The sequence below is a fragment of the Myotis daubentonii genome, chromosome 3 (genome assembly GCF_963259705.1).
Source record: "Myotis daubentonii chromosome 3, mMyoDau2.1, whole genome shotgun sequence".
In the NCBI taxonomy this organism is placed as follows: domain Eukaryota; kingdom Metazoa; phylum Chordata; class Mammalia; order Chiroptera; family Vespertilionidae; genus Myotis; species Myotis daubentonii.
The window spans coordinates 129,653,374-129,666,409 of record NC_081842.1 but is presented as its reverse complement, the minus strand read 5'-3'; the positions used below and the strand labels follow the sequence as shown (position 1 = coordinate 129,666,409).

Genomic DNA, 13,036 nt, shown 5'->3' with positions numbered 1-13,036 from the left:
GGCGCCCCAGCTCACACACAAAGGGATGGCTATGCAGGCAAGTGAGGCACTCACCCTTCAGAAGCAGGAGTTGGGTAGAGGAGAAAAGAAATGAGCGAGGGTGGCCCTCACTGAGCCGCGCAGAGCACTCACAAATGGAGCTCTCAGAGGGTCAGATTGCACAAGGCAGCATGCCTGCACTCGGCTTCTGGTTTTTACCAACTCAGCGGAAAACACATCACTTTCTATCTCTTTCCACAAAGATTTTGTTTGCCTTGAAAAAAAAAAAAAGAGTTAATTAAGGCAGTAAAAACCAAGGACTGCCTGGGGTCGCAAGTCTGCCATCACCAGAGGTGTTCAAATACAGGCTACACAATCGCTCAGTGGGGACAACCTCCATTCCTTGTGAAAGGGATTAAATCTTTTTCTTTGGCACCCACAGATCTAGTGTAAAGCCTGGCACACAGTAGATACACAAGTTTTGTTTACGAATGAACTTTGTTTTCACACAGATTACTGGTCAAGCAAAATACTGCTGTCGGTCTGAGACATTCGGAGCGTCAGGTGACCACTGAGCAACTAAGAAATAAACTGGAAAATCAGGTCATGAAAGGAGTCCTAACACTAAGGAAAAGAGGCTTGAGCAATTCTGAGAGTCCTAAGTTGTTCTTACCCAAAGCCTCTTCCCCTCAGCCCTATGCTTCAGTCACAGATAAAGCATCACTGAAACAAACAGCAGCCTAAATGCCCTTCAGATTCAGCTGCATATCTCATCTGAAAACCATGCAGAAGCTCAGGCTATCTACACGAAACCATCCATGTTCCTTTTGGCATCAGGAAATTCAAAGGAAGAAGGAAAAGGAGAAGGGAGGCAAGGAGGAAGCCATCTGTTTGTTTCCATACAGAAGACCGTAACTTCCCTTTTTCACTTTTATAAACACTTTTTGTGCTTCATCCATGCCAGGTATATAATTTTTAACCAATAGAAAATAATACAAGTAGAGAAAATGCTGGGGGAAAATTGGAAACATAAATATTTAACTATTTAAAGATACTTTGTTCATAAACCTTGCTTAATCCTGCTTTCTGATCTCAAAGAAAGGCGTATCACCATCCACCTGCTACAAAAGCCAGAAACCTGAAAGTCCTCTCCCTCTTCCCCACCCTACCCCACCCCACTCCACCCAGCTGTAAGTCCTTCCTACCTCTTAAATCTCTGTCAAACCCAGAGGCCATAGCCGGTTTGGCTCAGTGAATAGAGCATCTGCCTGGGGACTGAAGGATCCCAGGTTCCATTCCAGTCAAGGGCACATACCCACCAGGTGAAGGCTCGATCTCCAGTAGGGAAGTGCAGGAGGCAGCCCATCAATGATTCTCGCTCATCATTGATGTTTCTATCTCTCCCTTCCTCTCTCTAAAATCAATAAAAATATATATATTTTTAAAAACCATTGCCACCATACTCCAAGCCACTACTGGTTTTCAAAGTTTTGAAAAACTAGCCTTCTCACCAATCTTGAAATGGAAGGCAAAATAGTTGCCTCCTTCTCCAGTCTGGGCAGAAGTAATCTTTCCAAATGCAAACCTCATCAATGCCATTCCTAGGCCTAATACCCTCTGTGGCTTCCCAGAGTTAAGAAAAAAAAATTCCAAAATGAAGGTGAACTACAAACAGCATGCTCTAGCTCCTATCTACCTCACCACGCATGCCATTTACTTCGTCTTTTCCCTCTACACACACACACACATTTCTCACCTCAGTGGCCACAGGTCCTCTCCAACCTCAGGGCCTTTTGTATTAGCTGTCTGTCCTCAAACACACTCTCCTTCCCTTCACCATCCCCTTCAGCTATTAGCTCAAATGCTAATTTTGAGGAATGCCTTCCTTGATCTGCCTCCCACAGACTCAGAGGACAAATTTCACTTCACATGTTCTTGTCATATTTAACTTTTAGCACTTAGCACAGAAAGTCTATGAAGCAGCTAGCAATTGTTTCTCCTACGAGTACCCTTGGTGCTTAAAAACATATAGGTATTCAAATATTTATTGAATAAATAAATATCAATAACTAAAGACCTATAAATGTTTTATTTTAAAAAGCCACTATGAGGTTGGCAAATTTTGGGTTGGGGAAAAAAAAATGTTTTCCGAAAGGATATTGATCTGATATTGATTCCAACTTGATATAATATTTAGAAGTAGGGGGTTAGGAAGCTTTATCATTTAAGCCACAAATAGATCTCAGAAATCTTATTTTCACAATTTAAACACAAATTAAATTCAGAGATATATAGAGGTAAGCCTTCTTTAAATTAAATTTGGTTTAAAATTTTAAGTAGGACAGTTTAATCCAATGTAGGTTTAACTAGCCAAATTGTGGGGAAACCTATTTGAGATGTTCACTAAACAGTTTTATGCATTTATCCCCCAAAACAATTAAATGCCCTAAAGTGGAAGAGAAATGGCTTTTAAAATGTGTTTAATTCCTTGCTTGAAAAGGAAACTCATTCACATGGCTCAAAACATAAAGGTACAAGAGTGTCCACAGGCAAAACGCCTCTCACCCCATCTTCTTGGTACCACCCCCATTTCTGGAGATATTTGTGCACTTCTAAAAGAAAGTTAAGAAAAGATTTTGATTTGATTTTGTATATTCAGAAGTAGGTTTGGCTTTTTCTAACAATAAAGTCTCAGCATAAATGAAGCTCCCCTAAAACAGTGAAAATTATTCTTTGTATAAATATTATGTATCACTGACCTCTATCAAGTACGTATATTGTACATGCACACACACAAAGAAAGCAAGGCCCATATCCCGTAGGTTTCTGGCTTGGTATTTTGTTTTAAACCCAAGGACTAAAGGAAAAAAAGAAAAGTTAAATTATACACAGACCACCACTCCTATTAACTCATACCACTAATGAAACAAAAATCTAACTAAGCAGAGAAAATGGGCCCACACACTGGAGCTCTGAAATGATTTTGTTCTTTGATCTGTGTGCCCATCTCTCCCATTTAATATAAACTTCAAACCAATAGCCAATCAAAAGTGGTTATAATTAGTAAGGGCCCGAGTGTGACAGCTTTTAGTGCAATCAGGCATTAACAATGATCTTTTTCTCTTAAATTTCAAGTAAATTAAGCTGAGCAAACTTTTATTTTAAAATGTCTGTAATTCAAATTCTTTACCACCAGTGTGCACTTAGAACCAAATCTCTGCCTGATTGGTGTGCTGAAGATGTTAGTTTATATCTATTTCTTCCTCTTATATTTTACTGATATTTAGGACTTAGCTTCCAAATTACCTGTGATCCAAAAATAACGTGCACCTATTCAAAAATTCTAATTTTGTATTAGAAAATGATTCAAATCAACAGTTATTATCAAATAAGCACCAACTTGAGCTAGGTACAGAAGATGGAAAAATAGGAGTAAAAGTCCCTCCCTAATCTTTTTTTTTTTTAATGATTTTTAGAGACAGAGGAAGGGAGGGAGGCAGAAGAGACAGAGACAGAGAGAGAGAGAGAGAGAGAGAGAGAGAGAGAGAGAGAGAGATCATTGTGAGAGAGAAACATCTATCGGTTGCCTTCTGCACAAGCCCTGACTGGGGATTGAACCCAGAACCTGGGTATGCACCCAGACCAAGAATTGAACCAGCGACCCTTTGGTGCACAGGATGATGCTCAACCAACTGAGCCACACTGGCCAGGGCTCTCCCTATTCTTGATGGGGGGGGGGGGAGGGTGTTGGGTCTGGGGGAGAACATGTGAACAGGTAAAATACAACTGGTAGACTAGACAGACGGGGGTATGAGTTAATCTGGGTGGAGGATATAGTTCTCCCTGCAAGAGGTGGAATTTGAGATTTGTCTTGAAAGATTTAAGAAATGCTGTTTACTACAAGTGGATGGGGATAATACAGAATGACCAATCCATGTAAAAGCAGAAGTAGTGAGAAAGTATTCAGTGTAGCAATGGTGTATAGGAGAGAGGGGCAAGAGCTAAAACTAGAAAGACAATTTGGAAGCAGATGATGAAGGTCCTTGTGTGCCAAATTGAGGAGTTTGGATTTCTTCCTGTGGACAAAAGGGAGCCAAGCGATGTTTTTCAGCAGGCAAACACCATGTGCAGCTTTAGCTTTTGAGCAGAACAGAGAATGAACTGGAGTTCCGACCCACTGGTGATAGGAAATTAACTGAGGAGGCGTTTGCGACATGATGAGGGCCTTAGGTCAGGAGCAGTGGGACACTGGGTTCCAGAGTTAGACTAGAGAGAAGTTTCAGGGAGGTCTGCTAATTGAACCTGGGGGCTGAGGGTTGAGAGAGACTAGAGGTAAGGACTGCAATGCACTTTCGGGCCTGGAAGACTGGGTGGATGGTGAATTCCAGATCAGATTCTAGAAGGGAAGGGATGACTTTTATAAGTTACCTCTGAGGTACCTGTAGGTGATCAGGGTGACAAAAGGTCCCAGCTTGGGGAAAGTTGTAAATGGAGATAGAGAGCAGGAGGAGAGGCAGAAGAGCATCAGAATCCATGGCTCTTACTACTGTACTGGAGGGTGCAGGTGGCTTTAGAACCTGCCACCGAGCCCCATCAGCACCAACGGATGCGAACTGGATGCTGACAGTCTATCCACTGATTTAGGATGTGCAAAAAGCTACCTTCAAGAGTTACATATTTCTAGAACAGTGATGGAGAACCTATGACACGCGTGTCAGAGGTGACACGCAAACTCATTTTTTTGGTTGATTTTTCTTTGTTAAATAGCATTTAAATATATCAAATAAATATCAAAAATATAAATCTTTGTTTTACTATGGTTGCAAATATCAAAAAATTTCTATATGTGACATGGCACCAGAGTTAAGTTAGGGTTTTTCAAAATGATGACACGCCGAGCTCAAAAGGTTCGCCATCACTGTTCTAGAAGGTAAGTGAGAATCCAGGACAAGTGGTACCTGTGCTTAAAAGATCACTCCTGTCCCTAACTGAGACATTTCTGGTCTGAAGAATTCAGTTTTATATTTGTATACCACTTCCCCGCCCCCCCCTTTAAATCAACCACCTTTGTTGTGTATTTGAGGTCCTGGCATCCCAAGAACATAAAAATAACCACAGTCTCTTCCCCATGTTCTCTCCCTAGCCCTTCCAGCCCTGGCAGCAGGTCTGCCATCCACCCTCTCAAAGAGAAGACGTAGGAACCGAGGACCAGACTCCAAAACATTGCCTTGTAAAAAGGGTGAATAGTTATGTAAGAATTTTGCAAAAAACCGTAAAAAAACAACAACAAAATAAGGGTGACTAGGAGTGCAGAAGCATTAACTGCCAATCGAGTAAGGGCTAGTTCGTACACTTTTAAAAAGGGGGGTGGTGGTATACTCCACATAAGTTACAACGTGAGGGAGGCCTGGCAGATGACAGCCCAGAGCGAGTTTCCTAAATGACTGAAGAAGCGACTTGGAACGCTGAGCCACCTACCAGAACAGCCTCCTGGTGCCAATGAATCTGGTTTGTTTTAGAAGCAGATGAGTTCTAGAACTTTTATTTAGTAAGAGGTTTTAAAATACATTTGATGCCACTTAATGTTTTCCCCAACCCCAAAGTTTCTGTGAAACCTTGAACTTGCCAACCATGTTACCTTACAGGCCTATAAAAAGAGCTTACTTGCTTTATAAAATTTCAGATGTTCAAATATATCACATGCAACACTGTAAGTACACCCAGGCTACCTGCACATAAGACACAACTATAGTACTTTAAAGCACACTTTCTCATCCTCTCCTGACATTTGGGATTGGGTGATCCTCTGTTGTGGGGCCACCACCGTGGTTCGCCACCTATGGTTTCCACCCACTAAAGGCCAGTAGCACCCTCCCCAGCAAAGCAATCAAAAATGTCTCCAGACATTGCCAAATGCCCCCTGGAGGCAAAACCGCTCAGTTGAGAACCAGCTTTAAAGGGAGAGCCTAAAGCTTACAACTTGTCTTTTCCTTATTGAACTATTCTTATTCACTAAGAATAACTTGCTAGTTCTATTCGTCTCTCGCACTCAAAGCAAAAAAGAAAGCGCTGCCTTCCCTGATTTGGAAATAAAATCCTAGGCAAGGTCTGCCTAAAGTAATGGCATTATGCACCATTCTGGAAAGGAAATCCAGATGGGCACCCACAAAGTTTCCTGAGCTCAAAATATAATACTTTCTTCCATAAATAGAATTTTACTTTCTGGGACATTTATTTCATCCTTACAACAACTCCACAATATAGAAAACCTGCTGGGAAAAACGTGTATAATCGTATTCATCAACAGAAATGCTGCCAAAGGCTAAAACGTTTCTTTTTTAATTGCTTTACATCTTCAGATTCAACCACAGAATTATTCTTTAAATGATATGGTCCCTTTTTAAACACATACACACACACACACTCACACACACAAATAGAGGTGCTGTATATTTACTGCTCAGTCTTCTGAGGCCAAGCGGACTTTTAAAAGCAGGTGTTGTACAGAGCTAGGCTGGGGTTAGGGTCCTACCTAGGCTTGATTTATGACCAGCCACTGGGTGGAAATCAGCACAGTTTTAAAATGGGTTAATATAACCACCCAATCATCACCGTGTTGCTCTGAGGATAAAATTGGAATCTTATTAAACGCCTTCTTCACAAAAGCAGGGTGACGTTAACTTTGTCCAAGGTACACCCTATTGAGAAAGGAAATTTTCAAAGTAATTAAACCACTAAAAGTCTCAAACATTTGTATAACAATCCTACCCCACAGTTTCTGAAAAAGGGGGGAAACTAGATGAGATACCAAGCAGCCAGGGGAAAAACAAATAGAGCCATTTAAAAGCTTTATCTAATTACCCCCACTGAGACTTTTTCTCTGCAGTCTGGCTGGCTGACAAAGAATGCGGGGGTTTTCATTGGGCTTTCTCCACCCTATCAGGACCACCCGCCCTCATGGAGTCTGAAAGGCCTCAGGTGAATCCTGCAGGAGCAGTCAGTGCCCGGTCCTGGGGATTTTACAGAGGCTTTCAAATTCTCTTAGCATTACTTGCTTGAATCACACTGAACAAACAGTCTCCACCCTCTCCCACTTCTTTTGTCTGAAGCACCTATTCACCGGCAGCCACCTCTACTGATGGCTGACTGGCTCACCTGTATCCTGAAGTACCATCAGAAACAAGATGCACCAGTAGCTGGAAGAAACAGCTCCCCGTGTCCTCCTCCAGGGCCTCCCTTCCTCTCCACCCCACCCCATCTCCACCAACTGACGATACCAACAGTCAATGCCCAGGGAAGGTGAGAAGAGAAACTGAGACCAGCACAGTGGATGACACTGTCCACAGGACAGCTAACGTAACAGGGAAAAGTCCATCCCCTCACTCCCATCTTCCTCATTCTTCTATCCCAGTAGTAATGCAAACATTTCAACCGGTTTTCCTCTGTATTCTGCCTCCTATTAGAGTTGGGGAAATTAAAAATAAGTGATGCATTTCAGAAAGCACATCGTATGCCTCCCTCTGTTTCACATGGTACACCTTTTACCTCTGATTCATGGGGAGGCCCCCTAAGGCATGGAAACCACAATCTGACCCCTATATGTTTTGAAGAGGGCCGGGGCTATTTCTACTCAAAATCATTTCCTAAGACAGACAGAAAAAAAAAAAAAATCATATACCCTGCCTCCTCAAAGGAACCCATCCAATTTCTTAATTATATTTGGATATAAAAATATTACTCAACTTTGCCTGTTCAGTAGGTCATATGTACACAAGTAACCTTGAGGCAGGGAAACTTTTGACTTACAGAGGACTTGCCTTTCAACCAACCACAGCTTCAGTTAGATTTCAACCATTTTATCTCACTGAAAACGCCAAGATCCTTGAACATAGTTATGGCAGAAATGTAATGTATATCACATCCCGCCCCCTAACATTTGGTCAGTCCTTCCAAAGATATTCTACACCTAATATAATTATTTTTAAAAGGTATTTAAAACTGGGTTCAGTAAACTGAGAAGAAGAAGTGGAGTAAAAAGGAGGAGGAGCCCTATCAAAACCTAAAGGAATGATAATCTCAGTCAAGGGGTAAGAAAATTATGTCCTGTTATTAGGGGAGACTATATTGCATACTTCCTACTCATACTATACTGCATTTCTATCTTTTAAATGCTAATCTGTTTAATGAGGAGTGAACTAAGACATTGCTTCATGTATTAGGTAGATTTTCCAAAACAAACTAAAATTTCTGCTACTAATAAATGAAATACAAGTGATGTTACTCACACATATCCTCCTGAATGTAAGGTTTAACCTGAATACACAGGTAATATACAAGAAGTCCCCCCAGACGAACTGTCATTTGATACCAGAATTGGTCAGAGTGTGTGAACTTCAATTAAAAGACACAAAAGAAAGAGTGCTCATTTAAATATGATAACAAAAACAAAACAAACTTAACATCCTACCTTCCTGGGTCAAAGGACATGGAGGACTCAGAAATTAATTAAAGCTAGTAAATAATGTAAACCAGGGAAGGACTCCTTTTCAAAAATGCTTTGGTTAATTTTAGCATCCTTCTGTTTAGCTGCTTAGCAACCCTTATCCTATGACCTTTTGAGCATCACCTACTTTTCAGAAGGATAATGAATAGAAACATCAAAAGGGATTCACATCTGACTCTTTCTAGTGAACACATTGAACCAATTTCTGTAGGAGTTAAATTTATATTAATTATGCCATAAACCTAAAAGAGAATTTTTAAAATTTTATTAATCAGGAAATAGCCTTTGCTGAAGGTAGTAAATGATGTTGACAACTGAGCATAAGGTAGCAAGCAAAGATTTCCAAACTGACCTAGGAAGTGGACCAACACAGCAATTCACAATTGAACATAAAAAATGAAAGCTACATAATAGCAACCTGACCCACAGCAAGTAACTAATAAACATCTGTACATCAGGTGCAGGACTAACAAGGTTAGGTTTATTTCCCTTCTTCAATATTTGTACCTGTCTTGGATACAAATAAGACCTCAGGAATCGGCCTGAAGAAATCTAAAATAGAAGACCCTTGAGTCAAAAGGTCATTTGTTGGATGATGTAAACAGTTAGGAATGGATGCACCAGTTCTGCCAGCTGAGTCAGACCCATCTTCCCCATCACATAACAAACATGATGGCGTAGATTCTTGATTTTCTAATGCAAAATTAGTTATCTAGAAAACTCAGAATCACATGCTATAGAACAGTAAGTATCAGCAGCACTTACGAGTATCACAGTCAGGAAATCCTCCTTAAAAACAAAATAAGTGCAATCAGCTTAGCAGTATTTTTAAGAATGATAAAACAGTGCAAGTTCATTAACAATCTAAAATGGAGCACAAGCTAAACAAATAACTAAATCAAAGGGATCTCCCTTTCTTTTGTAAAAAGAGGGTAGGAGAGAAAGTATTTTTTCACACATTTAAAACTTGATAAAAGCCATTCAAATGTTTAATTCATCAGTGTAACCAAAGCTCAAAACACATCAAAGCAGGATCCATCAGCCGGTACCCAGAAGGCTCCCTCCAAAAGCAGCAATAAAAAAATAAAAATAACCTTAAAATTAGTGGCTCACCTTTGCATAAATTTGAAGAATAACTTTGAACCCATTCCTTCAAAAGTTCTTTGTGACTCTTGAAGGAAGCATAGAACTAAACGTTTGCAAAAAAAAGAAGAAGTTTCAGCCAAGACTTCAGCCTCTTAGACTTCCGGGTTACATTATGTCTTAGAACTCGAAAAAGCACCAGATCTGGGGGATGCATTTTAAGGATTGTGAATGTGGTGGTGGTGGTTGGGGGCACCGCCCCCCAAACACAAAACAAAAACCATTCCTTTCGCTGCAGTTCCTTTTTCTCCACCTTCCACTTCAATTAAACTTATTTCAGAATACACTCACGTGCATGCACAGACCACTGAATATTTAAAGAAAAAAATATCTCAAAATTATGGGATGTATATTAGCAACTCAACCCTCGCAGATATCATCTCAAGTCTCTTCAAGACAGAAATACCTCCCTATTTCCAGCATCCCTATCCAACAAGCAACCTTTCTATCCATTGGTTTTCAAAAGGCTAAGCCGAAATCTAAACTCTAAAACAAGCATGAGGGTTAATACTGCTACTGATGAAAACCTTCGGGCAGGTTTTTGCAGCACACCAAAAAGTTGTACTTTTTATTCACCCTTCTACCCAACTCCACCGCCATCACCACCACCACCCCAAAAAAGAAAAAACTCCAAAGTGCCCCGAATGTGTGCTGCTGCTGGCTCTGAAGCCGTGTAGAATTTCGTAATGGAATGTGAACTGCTCGTCCGGATCTGGGCTCACGTTCTATCTTCTAACCAGTAAGCAGCGAGGGAGGGCAAATCTGCTGAGCAAGGAGAAATACTTTCCTCCTCTTTTATAACCCATCACGGATGCACCGCGGACGCTGGACGCGAGCTGCACGCGGCGCCTGTCAACCGGCCGGCCCGCCGCCGGATCCCCGAGACCCGGGGTCCTCGCCCCCGCTGCGCCCTCCTCTATACCCCCCCCCCCCGCGCCGTTAAAGTAAAGTAGCTCGGCCGCCGCGTCCCGCACTCACGCGCCTCGCCCGGCCCCGCGAGCGGCAGGGGAGCCAGTCACCACATCCTCGACGCGACCCTCGTCCGGGTTCAGAAAACACGCCGCGTCCCGGGGAGGGAGGGGGCCGGCGACGGGAAGGACCTCCCCGCTCCTTAGCAACCATTAAGGTCGCAGTTTCCTAAGAGACCGCGAACGGGGAGGGGGCGCGGGGGGCTGAGCCCGAGGCTGGGCTGGGGCGGGGGGGGGGGGCGCACTGGGTCCCCAACCTCTCGACGCCGCCCCTCCCCACCCCTGCTGGGCCCGGATGAGAGGAGGAAGGGAAGCCCCAGAACTCGCAAAAAAAAAAAAAAATTGGTCCAGCGGGCAGCGGACAAAAGTTTCCGAGCGCGCTCCACAGCTGGGCGGCGAAGCGGGCCCGGCAGCCGGCCCCGCCTCGGATGCTCCCGGCCTCCTTCCTGTGCTCGTGACGGCGCCGGGCGCCGAGCCCCCCCCCCCCCCCCCCCACCGCGATGCAGGCTCCGCTCCACACCGAGGGCTCCCACGAAAACACGTACACCGCCAACGGAAGGGCCGGGGAACAATACGCGGACAGAGCTCCGGCCCCCGCCTCCGCTGGTCACCCGGGGCGGTGGTCGGCGTGACCCCCAGCCACAAGCCCGGAGCGGGCGAGGGCGCAGGGCTGCCCGCGGCCGCCTCCCGGCCGGCGCCGTCTGCCAGGGAGGATCAAAGTCCGCAAAGCAGGGCGCGGCAGATGCTCCCACTGCGCGGCCCCGAGCGGGCACCCCCGAGCCAGCACCCTCAGCGGGTACCCCCGGATACCTTGCGGCAGCGGGCGGGCGCCGTCATCTCCGCGCAGCTCGGCCCGGGAGGGACTCGAAAGTATGTAGGAGAAAAGTTTCCCCTCCCACATGGGGGGGAGGATGTCGGGGGAGCGAGGGCGGAAGATGGAGAGCAGCGCTGGGAAGATGTTTCTGGCCGGCGGTGCGTGCACCATCCGAGGCCCCGCGGTGCTGGTTAAAAATAAAGTGGGTGGTGGGTGCGGCGCGGGTCGAGCCGAATTCCAGCGCTCGGACGGCTAATATGGATGCGCATCAGGTCCTGGCGGCGGCCGCGGCGGCTCGCGCTGGGAGCTGGTTGGCAGAGCCGGCGGCTCGGGAAGGGGAAAGGAGCGGAGGAAGGGGAGGAGGAGGGGGAGGAGGAGGAGGAGCGGCCCGGCGCGCAGCCCGAGGGGAGAGGGCTGCCCGGCTCATCCCGGGCCGGCCCCGCCGCCCCGAGCGCACGTAGCGCTGCGTGGGGCGCCCGCGTCCTCGGCTCCGGGGAACGGCGAGTTTGAAAACTACCACACGCTCCGCACACTTCGCCCTCCCCATCCCCAAAAGTTCTTCAGAAGGTCGCTCCCGCTCAGCCCCAGACATCTCGCTGGCACCCGAGTCCCGAGAGCCGGAGCCCCGGGCGCGTACTTACGGCAGGGCAGGGCGCTGGGCTCCCAGGCATGATGCCGTGGGGACCGGTGGGCTTGGGGGAGAGAGCGAGGAGAGATGCAAACTTGTTCCGGAAAAGGAATCAAAATGGCGTTTCTGGATGTGCAAAGTTCATCAACTCCGCAGTCACTTCCCCTCCTCCTCTTCTCCCACAGGGAGGGAGGTGGGCGAGGAGCTGGCGACCCCGGCACCCCAGCCGCCGTCCCGGCCCCCGCCTCGGCCCCCCGCCCCGCTCCCCTGCCCGCACGCTCGGAGCCTCGCTCTCCCCCTCTCACCCTGATAAGTAGACACATCACGTGTTGCTCCTGCCAGTCTCTTGGGGACGTGTTACTGAACAGCCGCGGCGGCGGCTCCGGCGAGGGGGTGGGAGGGACCGCGGTACCCGCCTGTCCCCTCCGCCCCGATTTCAGCGGGGTGAGCGCGGTTTCCATCCCGGGAGGGATGGAGGTGAGGTCTACCCTACCCCCACCGCAGCCCCAGGTTTGCCCCACGCCCTCCGCAGGCGCCCCGGGCCAGGGGTTGGGTCGGGCAGCCCCAGGGACAAGGTCTCGGCGGCGGCCGACGCTGAGCCTGATGCCGATCATCTCAGCGCTCGCTGGCCGGCCACCTTCTGGGACCACCGCGCCCCCTCCCCTCCCGCCCCTCGCTGCAGGCGACTCTCCGCCTCCACTTTTCCATCACTTCACTCCGTGTGTGTTTTTTTTTTTTTACTTCTCACTATTTTAAGAGAGGAGGGGGGAAAGGCAGCAATGCCCAAGAGGCAAGAGAGGGGCGCCTCGGGGGCCACAGGGGGTGGCGTGGGGGGTCGAGGTGCCTGACCTGGCGCTGTCCTTCTGGGTCTTGAAGGTAAATGAGAGGGTGAGTCCCACCCGCGCGGTTCTCTCTCCACGGGAGCCTCGCTCCGCATCCAGGTGGAGCGAGTAGATGATTAGGCAGGAGATTAGGAACTGTTGCTGCACCGCCCCCGACTA

At 46.5% G+C, this 13,036-nt stretch overlaps 1 protein-coding gene across 9 annotated transcripts in view; it reads right to left on the bottom strand.

Moving 5' to 3' along the window:
• The window catches only part of RREB1 (ras responsive element binding protein 1), a 145,653-nt gene extending 133,180 nt beyond the window's left edge, over positions 1-12,473 (bottom strand). For 2 of the 9 annotated variants that reach the window (XR_009451912.1, XM_059688533.1), the window contains exon 1: positions 11,404-12,000. The gene's annotated coding sequence lies outside the window, so the exon portion shown is untranslated. Of the gene's footprint in view, positions 1-9,595; positions 9,672-10,603; positions 10,900-11,138; positions 11,276-11,403; positions 12,003-12,048; positions 12,292-12,340 lie in introns of those variants that run through there. The other 7 variants (XM_059688536.1, XM_059688534.1, XM_059688543.1 and 4 more) reach the window with 7 other exon arrangements.
• Between the last annotated feature and the right edge of the window lie 563 nt (positions 12,474-13,036).